Source organism: Equus asinus, chromosome 1 (genome assembly GCF_041296235.1).
Source record: "Equus asinus isolate D_3611 breed Donkey chromosome 1, EquAss-T2T_v2, whole genome shotgun sequence".
Lineage (NCBI taxonomy): Eukaryota > Metazoa > Chordata > Mammalia > Perissodactyla > Equidae > Equus > Equus asinus.
In genome coordinates this window covers 154,751,436-154,761,897 of record NC_091790.1, presented here as the reverse complement: position 1 = coordinate 154,761,897, position 10,462 = coordinate 154,751,436, and positions in this window count along the sequence as shown.

Here is a 10,462-nt window from a genome sequence, read left to right as displayed (position 1 = left end):
TATTCCAGGTAGATTGTTTAGAAGTTTTCTGTCTCTTTGTTGATCTTTTTTTGTTGATCACTATTTTAAAGTGTTCAGTTCAGTGGTTTTTGGTATATTTGCTATGTTGTGCAACAACCGTTACCGCTATCTAATTTCAGAACATTTCCATCACCCCAAAAAGAAACCCTATACCTATTATCAGTTAGTCCCAGTTCTCCCCTCTCATCCCCTGGTAATCACTCACCTACTTTCTGTCTCTATGGATTGCCTAATCCTGACATTTCACATAAATAGAATCATACAATAAGTGGCCTTTGGTGTCTGGTTTCTTTCACTTAGCATAATGTTTTCAAGGTTCATCCACGTTGTAGCACGTAACAGTACATCATTTTTTTATAGCTAAATAATATGCTATTGTAGGGATATACTGCATTTAGTTTATGTACTCATCAGCTGATGGACATTTGGGTTGTTTCTACCTTCTGGCCATCATGGACAAGGCTGCTATGAACATTTGTGTACAAATCTTTGTATGAACATATGTTTTCAGTTCTCTTGGGTATATACCTAGGAGTGGAATTGCTGGGTCACATGGTAATTCTGTGTGTAACTTTATTGTTTTCCTAAAGATGAGTACCTGAGCTAACAACTGTTGCCAATCTTTTTTTTCTTCTTCTTCTCCCCAAAGCCTGCCAGTACATGGTTGTGTATTCTAGTTGTGAGTGCCTCTGGTTGTGCTATGCGGGACGCCTCCTCAGCATGGCCTGAGGAGTGGTGCCACATCCCTGCCCAGGATCTGAACTGGCAAAACCCCAGGCTGCCAAAGCAGTGCGTGCAAACTTAACCACTCGGCCCCGGGGCTGGCCCCTGTGTTTAACTTTTTGAGGCTCTGCCAAACTGTTTCCCACATCAGCTGCATCATTTTGCATTCCCACCAGCAATGTATAAGAGTTCCAAGGGCTCTGTATCTTTATCAACACTTATTATTGTCTGTTTTTTTTAATTATTATCATAACTATTCTAGTAGGTATGAAGTGGTATATCATTGAGGTTTTGATTTGCATTTCCCTAATGACTCATGATGCTGAGCATCTTTTCATTAGCCATTTGTATATCTTCTTTGGAGAAATGTCTATTCAACTCCTCAGCTCTTTTCAACTTGAGTTATTTGGGGTTTTTTGTTGGAGTTATTTATGTACTCTAGATACTTGGCTCTTATCAGATACATGATTTTTAAATATTTCCCCCATTCTGTGGGTTGTTTTTTTTTTTCACTCTGTTGATAGTGTCCTTTGATGCACAAAAGTTAAAAAATTTTTTTCTTCTTCTTCTTCCCGAAGTCCCCCAATACATCGTTGTATATTCTAGCTGTACTATGTGGGACACTGCCTAAGCGTGGCTTGATGAGTGTTGCCACGTCTGCACCCGGGATCCAAACCAGAGAAATCCTGGGCCACAGAAGTGGAGCATACGAACTTAACTATTTGACCATGGGGCCGGCCCCAAAAAGTTTTTATGTACTCATCAGCTGATGGACACTTGGGTTGTTTCCACCTTCTGGCCATTATGGACAAGGCTGCTATGAACATATGCTATAAGACAGCATCCCACATAGCACAACCAGAGGCACTCACAACTAGAGTATACAATTATGTACTGGGGGGCTTTGGGGAGAAGAAGGAAAAAGTTTAAATTTTGATGAAGTCTAATTTATCTATTTTATCTGTGATTGCTGTTGATCTTTCTTTTACTTCTCAATGTTGAGATCTAGTTCCTCAGAACTGGCTAAATGTTAAGGGCAAATATGGGTATGTCCTGCTATGAGTGCTCTAGGAGATAAAATGTATTTAAGTAGAAAAGCACTGTAGGTGGGAATCCTACATTCTATCATTGAAGAACTTCATATGCCTCCTTTGGAGATGACTATTATACCAACACCTTACTCTGAAGTTAACAATTAAAGGGAAAGAATTATTTATCCTTTCTAGTAGGAATTATATTTCAAAGTAGTCAAATGAGCTCTAGTTGATGAAGAAAGCTGTTTTAGAAATCCATTATTTCAACAGAAGATAGCTAGCTGGTGAATGTAGGGATAAGACAGAGTTGAAAAGTCACCATTTTGAATAGAATGGTTGATTCAGGCAAGGATTTTCAAGGATGCTGAACCCACTGGGATGAAGGGTTGATGGAAAATTGTGTACTCGGATGGTGTAGAGTTATCAATACATCAGGTGAAAAGGGTGGAATGTGGATTTTCTGAGGAGAGATCTGTATCTCACAACCGTGACCCAGTGATTTGTTTTGGTATTGCAGCCAGGCACCTGAGTGTTACTGTAAATGCTCAGTAAGAACATGATTACTCTCCAACCTTGTTCCCAACACAAATGCAGATAAAAAGAAGTTAGCCTTGCTAATTTGTTGTTTTGTTATTTAACCTGAGGGGTGATTCAAGGGTCACAAGGATTTATGGGCATGTTGTGCAGAAGAAAAAGAATGCCTTCAAGGAAGTTACTAGACCACCAGATAACCAGCTCCTAGCTGCCACTGATGCCAAGAAGTCTGGCTGCCCAATGGCTTAGCTGGAGTCAAAGGAACACAGACTTCCCCTTTGTTTCTCCAAAACTCTACCTCCCAAGCCCCTTAGCTCTATAAAACCCTCCTGCTTTCTTCTTTTGTTAAGGCAGACTTGAGAGAACCTATCCTCCCACCTTCTCCTTTTGGCCAATTCCAATAAACCTTTCTCCATCTCCAAGCACCAGTGTCTCAGTGATTGACTTATTGCACATTGGGCGCGTGAACTTGAGATTAAGATGTTCAGTATCAGCATCACTGCTGGTGGGGGGACCTGACACCTTGTGGCTTCTGATATATAGTATACAGCATCCCTCATGGAGTATTCTTGCCAAAAATGCTGAACTTGAATCTAATCAAGCCTTTAAAATATAGGAAATATAGAGAATACAGGAGCAAGTGAAATGACATTATGAGGAAACAACCAGATATATCTATAAAGAGGAACATACTACAGGTCTGCTGGGCAGGTCTTTCTGACAAGTGACTGTCACTTAAAAATAAAGAAGAAAGGTGGGAAGAAAGAAAGAAAAAGAGAGAGGGAGAGAGAAAAAAGGGAGGGAGGAAGGAAGGAAGGAAGGAAGGTGGGAGCAAAGGAGGACCATTCAGAATTAAAAGAGATTTAAGGAGGGGCTGGCCCCGTGGCCGAGTGGTTAAGTTCGCGCGCTCTGCTGCAGGCGGCCCAGTGTTTCGTTGGTTCGAATCCTGGGCGCGGACATGGCACTGCTCATCAGACCACGCTGAGGCGGCGTCCCACATGCCACAACTAGAAGAACCCACAACGAAGAATATACAACTATGTACCGGGGGGCTTTGGGGAGAAAAAGGAAATAATAAAATCTTTAAAAAAAAAAAAAAAAAATTGGGGGAGCTCATCAGCCAGGTTTTAAAAAAAAAAAAAAAGAGATTTAAGGAACAAAACATGGGCTGGCCCAGTGGTACAGCGGTTAAGTGCGAACGTTCCACTTCTCAGTGGCCTGGGGTTCTCAGGTTCCGATCCCGGGTGCGGACACAGCACCGCTCCGGAAAAGCCATGCTGTGGTAGGCATCCCATGTATAAAGTAGAGGAAGATGGGCACGGATGTTAGCTCAGGGCCAGTCTTCCTCAGCAAAAAGAGGAGGATTGGCAGCAGTTAGCTCAGGGCTAATCTTCCTCAACAAAACAAGCAAAAGCAATCATGGTGCTTGATTAGATTCAGATTTCAACAAAAAAAAAATTTTAAAGAATTTGGGGACAATAGCAGAAATTTGAATATGAGCTGAGTATTAGGTAGTATTAGGGAATTATTTTTAAATTCTAGGTGTGATAACGTATTGTAGGAACTAATATTGCAGTTATTTAAGAAAAGTCATTTTTTTAAGAGATGCATGTTGAAACAGTCATGCAGTATCAGGATATTTCAATTTAATTTATAACACTTCAGCATTATACTAGTCTCTCCTTTTTGTGTGCATATTTAAGGCAAACACTCAAATTTTGTACAGGTATGTGGGGAAAAAACCATCACTGCAAGATAATGAACTTTTCGGACAGTCCTGCTGCACTCTCAAATCATTAATATAAACTACTCTACATATTTACTTTTACTTTACTTTCATGAAAGAGTTTTACGATCTCAGCATTTCAGTTCTTGGTTAAAACAAGCAGGTTTTGAGTAACTGGACATTAATCTTGGGTCTGCTCGCTTGAGCCCTGTATCTGCAATGCCGGAGGCTTGCTGGGGCACTGGAGCCCAGTGGTTAGGAATGCTAATCTGCCCAGGTTTAAGTCCCAACTCTGCCTTGCATCAGGTGTCTAACTCACTTTGGACCAGTTACTCTACCACTCTCAGCCTCAGTTTTCTTATCTATAAAATGGAGGCAATATTATTAAGTATTCTGTAGATTAATGTGACTAATAAGTGAGACAAACTATGCAGAATACTTAGCACAGGGCCTGACAAATGTGAGGACCCAAAGATATTATTATTTCTACATGACCTTGGGTGGGTCACTCAACTTCCACCTCTGTAAAAACCAAGAAATTGGATTAGATTGTTTCTAAACTTGTTTCTGTTTCTAAACTTGTTTCCATTTCTCTCTCTATTGGTGTAAGTGATTTCCCCTCCATTTATGCATTTAGAATGAAGAGACTGGAGATACCATCTACTTTTAATATCTCTGATCATGAAGGATCTTCTTCTAAATTCCCACAAACACAGATCTCAACAGGGGAGTTAGCCTCAAATAACCAAAACCTCCTCATGTTCCAGGAGTGAGAAGTTGAGCTTTGGGAAACGAAAGATACTCTACATAATCTTATTTTCAACTTCTTCCAAGGTCTGTCTGAGTATGGATGCTTCATTAAATGAGAAAATGCACATAAAATGGTTAGTACATAGACGGTATAGATGGTACAGATGACATCATGATGATGGTAGAGATGCCATCATGATGATGATAATGAGGAGAAAATCAGGAAGATTGTTCTTTTCCTTTGTCAGGAAGTCCATAATAAAAAGGTATTATTTTTCCCATAAAATTGATTGTGGCTATTAAACAATGAGGCCAACTTTAAAACGTATAAACATATGTAGGGAGGGGACTTGCCCTATCAGGCACTAAAACTTAAAAGCCTTTATAATTAAAACAGTATGGTAATGTTACATGAAGAGAAAAACAGACCAGGGGAAAAGAATACTATAAAAGCCAGACATAGATTCAAGTGCTTAAGGAAATTTACATGGTAAATGCGGCATCTTACATCACAGAGGCAAACATGGCATTTTTAATAAATGGTGCTGGGACAACTGGGTAGCCATTTGGAAAAAAGTAAAATTAGATCTACACTTTGCACACCATACATAAGAATAAATTCGAAATAGATCAAGAATCTAAGTGTAAAATATGAAACCATACAACTATTGGAAGAAAACATGATTGAACTCCTCTTTTTTTTAGGGAGATTAGCCCTGAGCTAACTGCTGTCAATCCTCCTCTTGTCGCTGAGGAAGACTGGCCCTGAGCTAACATCCATGCCCATCTTCCTCTACTTTATATGTGGGACACCTACCACAGCATAGTGTGCCAAGCGGTGCCACGTCCACACCCAGGATCCAAACTGGCTAACCCTGGGCCACCGAAGCAGAACGTGCACACTTAACCGCTGCACCACCAGGCCGGCCCCTGAACTCCTTTTTAATTTCATTGCTGGGAAAGGTTTTCTAACTATGACTCAACATCCAAAGGCAACAAAAGAATAAATTTGACTACATAAAAAAACAGTATACAAAAATACTATAAACAAAATCAAAAGACAGTTGACACACTTGGAGAAAATATTTGCAAAATACATCACAAATAAAAGTCTAAGCTTCCTAACACATAAAAAAAACTCTTAAAAATTGAGGAACATATCCAATAGAAAAATGGAAAAGAGACATGAACAGACAATACACAAGAAAGACATATATATATATATATATATATATATTTAAACACATAAGAAGATTCAAATTAACTCATAAATAGAGAGATCACTTAAAGAGACCCTTTACATCCAAGTCTGGGACCATTTGAGCAACAAAACAATAATAGTGATGGATTATAACCCATAGAATAAAACAAATATCCATGAGCCCATACTGATAAGTAATTGAAGAAATAAATTGAACGAATGAATTAGGAGAAGAGAGAAAGATTTTCCTTAGAGAAATCCAATTAATAAATGTAGAAGGAATGACAGAGACAGAAAACCCCTATTTGACAAATATCATGGTAATAATTGTTGCAGGCAAGAAAGAATTATGAGATGCAGGAAATTTACATAGTCTCAAAGAATCTCCCCACAAGATACTCTTCTTCATTACAAAGAGAAAGACAGTAATTTTACAGTGGAGAAGTCCAGGAAATAGCATTTGATAGACAATGATTGAGGTTAACATCACCAGTGAGACATATTGGTATCATGTACCTTCAAATATAATACACTGAGAAGAATACAACATTACTTCTGTGATATTCTTGCCAAAATGCACAACCTGAATTTAATCAGGAGAAACATCAGACAAATCCAAATTGAGGTATGCCTATAAAACAGCTGGCCAGTACTCTTCAAAAGTTTCAAGGTCATAAAAGACAAAGGACTGAAGATGGAAGACAAAGACTAAGGAGCTATCCAGATTAAAGGGAGAAGACAATTAAATGTAATCTGCAATCCTGGATTGGCTTTTGGCCCAGAGAAGGGACATTAGTGGGACAATTGATGAAATTTGAATCAAGGCTGCAGATTAGTTGATAGTATGTCAATTTCCTGGTTTTGATAATTATACTGTGATTATGGAACATATTAACAGTTGGGGAAGCTGGGTGAGAAAAATTCTTTGCACTATTTTTGCAATTTTTTTTTAATAAGGTTGAAATGATTTCAAAATGAGAAAAAAATAGAACTTGTCCATTCAAATAATTATTGTCTTTCAAGGTACTGTCTCTGAAATGTTAGGTATTTATTGTAAAGTTGTGACAGTTTTTGATCTTTTCTTTTGAAAGTGCTGTCAGTATCAGTTTATTTTTTTATTTTATTTTATTTTTTTGAGGAAGATTAGCCCTGAGCTAAAATTTGCTGCCAATCCTCCTCTTTTTGCTGAGGAAGACTGGCCCTGAGCTAACATCCATGCCCACCTTCCTCTACTTTATATGTAGGACACCTGCCACAGCATGGCTTGACAAGCGGTGCCATGTCTGCACCCGGGATCCAAACTGGTGAACCCCAGGCTGCTGAAACACAATGTGCAAACTTAACTGCTGCACCACTGAGCTGGCTCCAGTATCAGTTTAATATGACAAAAGAAAAGTAGTTACTTGCAATACTAAAAAAAACTGTATGGAAAATTCCAAATACACAAAAGTAGAGAGTAAACCCTATGTTCTCAATACGAACCCTTATGTACCCCAAACTCAATTTTAGCAATTAGTATCCTCCCCATATTTACAGTATTTGCTTATTTGGGTCCTTTTTCCTGGAATAATTCAAAGCAAATCCCAGATGTGTCATTTCATGGTAAAGACATTTTTCTTTTTTTTTTAATTGAGTTCATAATAGTTTACATCAATATGAGATTTCAGTTGTACATTATTTCTTGTCTGTCACCACATAAGTGCTCCCCTTCACCCCCTGGGCCCACCCCCACCCCCCTTTCCCTGGTAACCACTGAACTGTTTTCTTTGTCCATGTGTTTGTTCATATTCTACATATGAGTGAAATCATGTGGTGTTTGTCTTTCTCAGTCTGGCTTATCTCACTTAGCATAATTCCCTCCAGGTCCTTCCACGTTGTTGCAAATGGAATGAATTTGTCTTTTTTTATGAGTGAGTAATATTCCATTGTATATATATACTGCATCTTCTTTATCCAATCATCAGTCCACGGGCACTTGGATTATTTCCGTGTCTTGGCTATTGTGAATAGTGCTGCAACGAACATATGGGTGCGTATGTTACTTTGGATTGTCGATTTCAAGTTGTTCGGGTAGATACCCAGTAGCGGGATAGCTGGGTCATATGCTATTTCTACTTTTAGTTTTTTGAGGAATCTCCATAGTGGTTGCACCAGTTTGCATTCCCACCCGCAGTGTATGAGGGTTCCCTTTTCTCCACAATGTCTCCAACATTTGTTATTTTTAGTCTTGGTGATTATAGCCATTTTAACAGGCATTAGGTGGTATTTTAGTGTAGTTTTGATTTGCATTTCCCTGATGATTAGTGATGTTGAATATCTTTTCATGTGTTTATCAGCCATCTGTACATCTTCTTTGGAAAAATGTCCGTTCATATCCTCTGCCCATGTTTTGATTGGGCTGTTTGTTTTTTTATTGTTCAGTTGTGTGAGTTCCTTATTTATTATGGAGATTAACCCCTTGTCAGATATATGATTTGCAAATATTTAATCCCAATTAGTGGATTATCTTTTTGTTTTGATTCTAGTTTCTTTTGCCTTGCAGAAGCTCTTTAGTCTGATGAACTCCCACTTGTTTTTCTTTTGTTTCCCTTGTCTGAGAAGACATGGTATTTGAAAAGATCCTTTTTAGTTTGATGTCAAAGAGTGTACTACCTATATTATCTTCCAGGAGTTTTATGGTTTCAGGACTTATCTTCAAGTCTTTGATCCATTTTGAGTTTATTTTTGTGTATGGCATGAGATAATGGTCTACCTTCATTCTTTTGCATGTAGCTGTCCAGTTTTCCCAACATCATTTATTGAAGAGATTATCTTTTCTCCAAGGACTTTTTTCTTTAATCATATCCACCATACCATTATCACAGCTAATAAAATTAATTCCTTAATACCATCAAATTCCCAGTCCTTATTCAAATTTTGCTGTTCCAAACAGTTAATTTTAATCAAGATTATGAGGTACATATTTATGTCTCTTAAGACTCTTTTAGTCTTTAATAGTCCACCTTTCCTCCTACACTATTATTTTTAAATTTATTTAATCTGTTGGGGGAAATTAGGTTATTTGTCCTGTGGCAGCTGATTACTACCTCTTAGTGTTTTTGTTTGTTTCTTGACTTATTTTTCTATTCTCTGTATTTCCTGTAAACTGCTGGTTAGATCCAAGGCTTAATTAGATCTGAGTTCAATTTGGAGAGATCACAAATACTTCATAGAAAGCAATGTGTAGTTACCATTGCATCACATCAAGAGGTATGTCATGTCTGGTTGTCTCACTTTTAGCAGTGCTAAGATTGATTGGGAGGTTCAAATGGTATCAGCCTTATTGCTTCATTATAAAATTCAACATTTTTTTAAAAAGTAGAAGTTATCGTGGCTGGGTGGTGGCCTAGTGGTTAAGTTTGGATCACTCTGGCTCGGTTCCATGGTGCAGACCTACAACAACTCATTTGCAGCCATGCTGTGGCAGAAACCCACATACAAAATAGGGGAAGACTGGCACAGATGCTAGCTCAAGGAGAATCTTCCTTAGCCAAAAAAATGAAAAATAAAAGCAACCAGGGGAAAGTAAAGTTGAACACTTAAAAATAAATAAATAAAAATAAAAGTAGATGGAAGTGGTGTACCCACAACATGACTAACAAAAATGTACAACTGAAATCTCACAAGGTTGTAATCTATCATAACATTAATAAAAAAAATAAAAATAAAAAAAATAAAAGTAGATGTTATACATGTTTAGCTTTATCAATAGCAAACACAATTAAATCTTGAAACCCTACCCAGGTGTAGCAGTCTTCATAATAATGTTCAATCAACTTTCCTAACATTGAACGTGGTGGAAGGTCCATGTGAACGCTTTTATCCAAAGTATTATGGGAAAAAAATTTTTATGAGGAAACCAATCTTAAAAATGTCAAAAAACAAATAAAGCTCAAAGTCACCTCAGAAATTACTACCATGATTGGGAACCAAGTGGGTAGATTTGGGAGGTCTTGTCTACAAAACTAAAAGGAAATATCTACGTCAAAAAAGAGGAGAGGAGAGGGGCTGGCCCCGTGGCTGAGTGGTTAAGTTCGCGCGCTCCCTGTAGGTGGCCCAGTGTTTCGTTGGTTCGAATCCTGGGCGCGGACATGGCACTGCTCATCAAACCACGCTGAGGCAGCGTCCCACATGCCACAACTAGAAGGACCCACAACGAAGAATATACAACTATGTACCGGGGGGCTTTGGGGAGAAAAAGGAAAAAATAAAATCTTTAAAAAAAGAAAAAGGAGAGGAGAGCTAAGCATTATAACAAAAATAAAATTGACAGTTGTCTCTGGGAGGAGGGACGCTGGGAGGAGTGAGGCAAGGAACTGTGACTTTTCATTACAACCCCATCTGTGCATGTATTACTTCGATAACATTACGAGGGGCAAATCTTGAAGAAAAGTAGTAAGATTGCTGAAAACATCCCAAAATAAAAGCCTATTC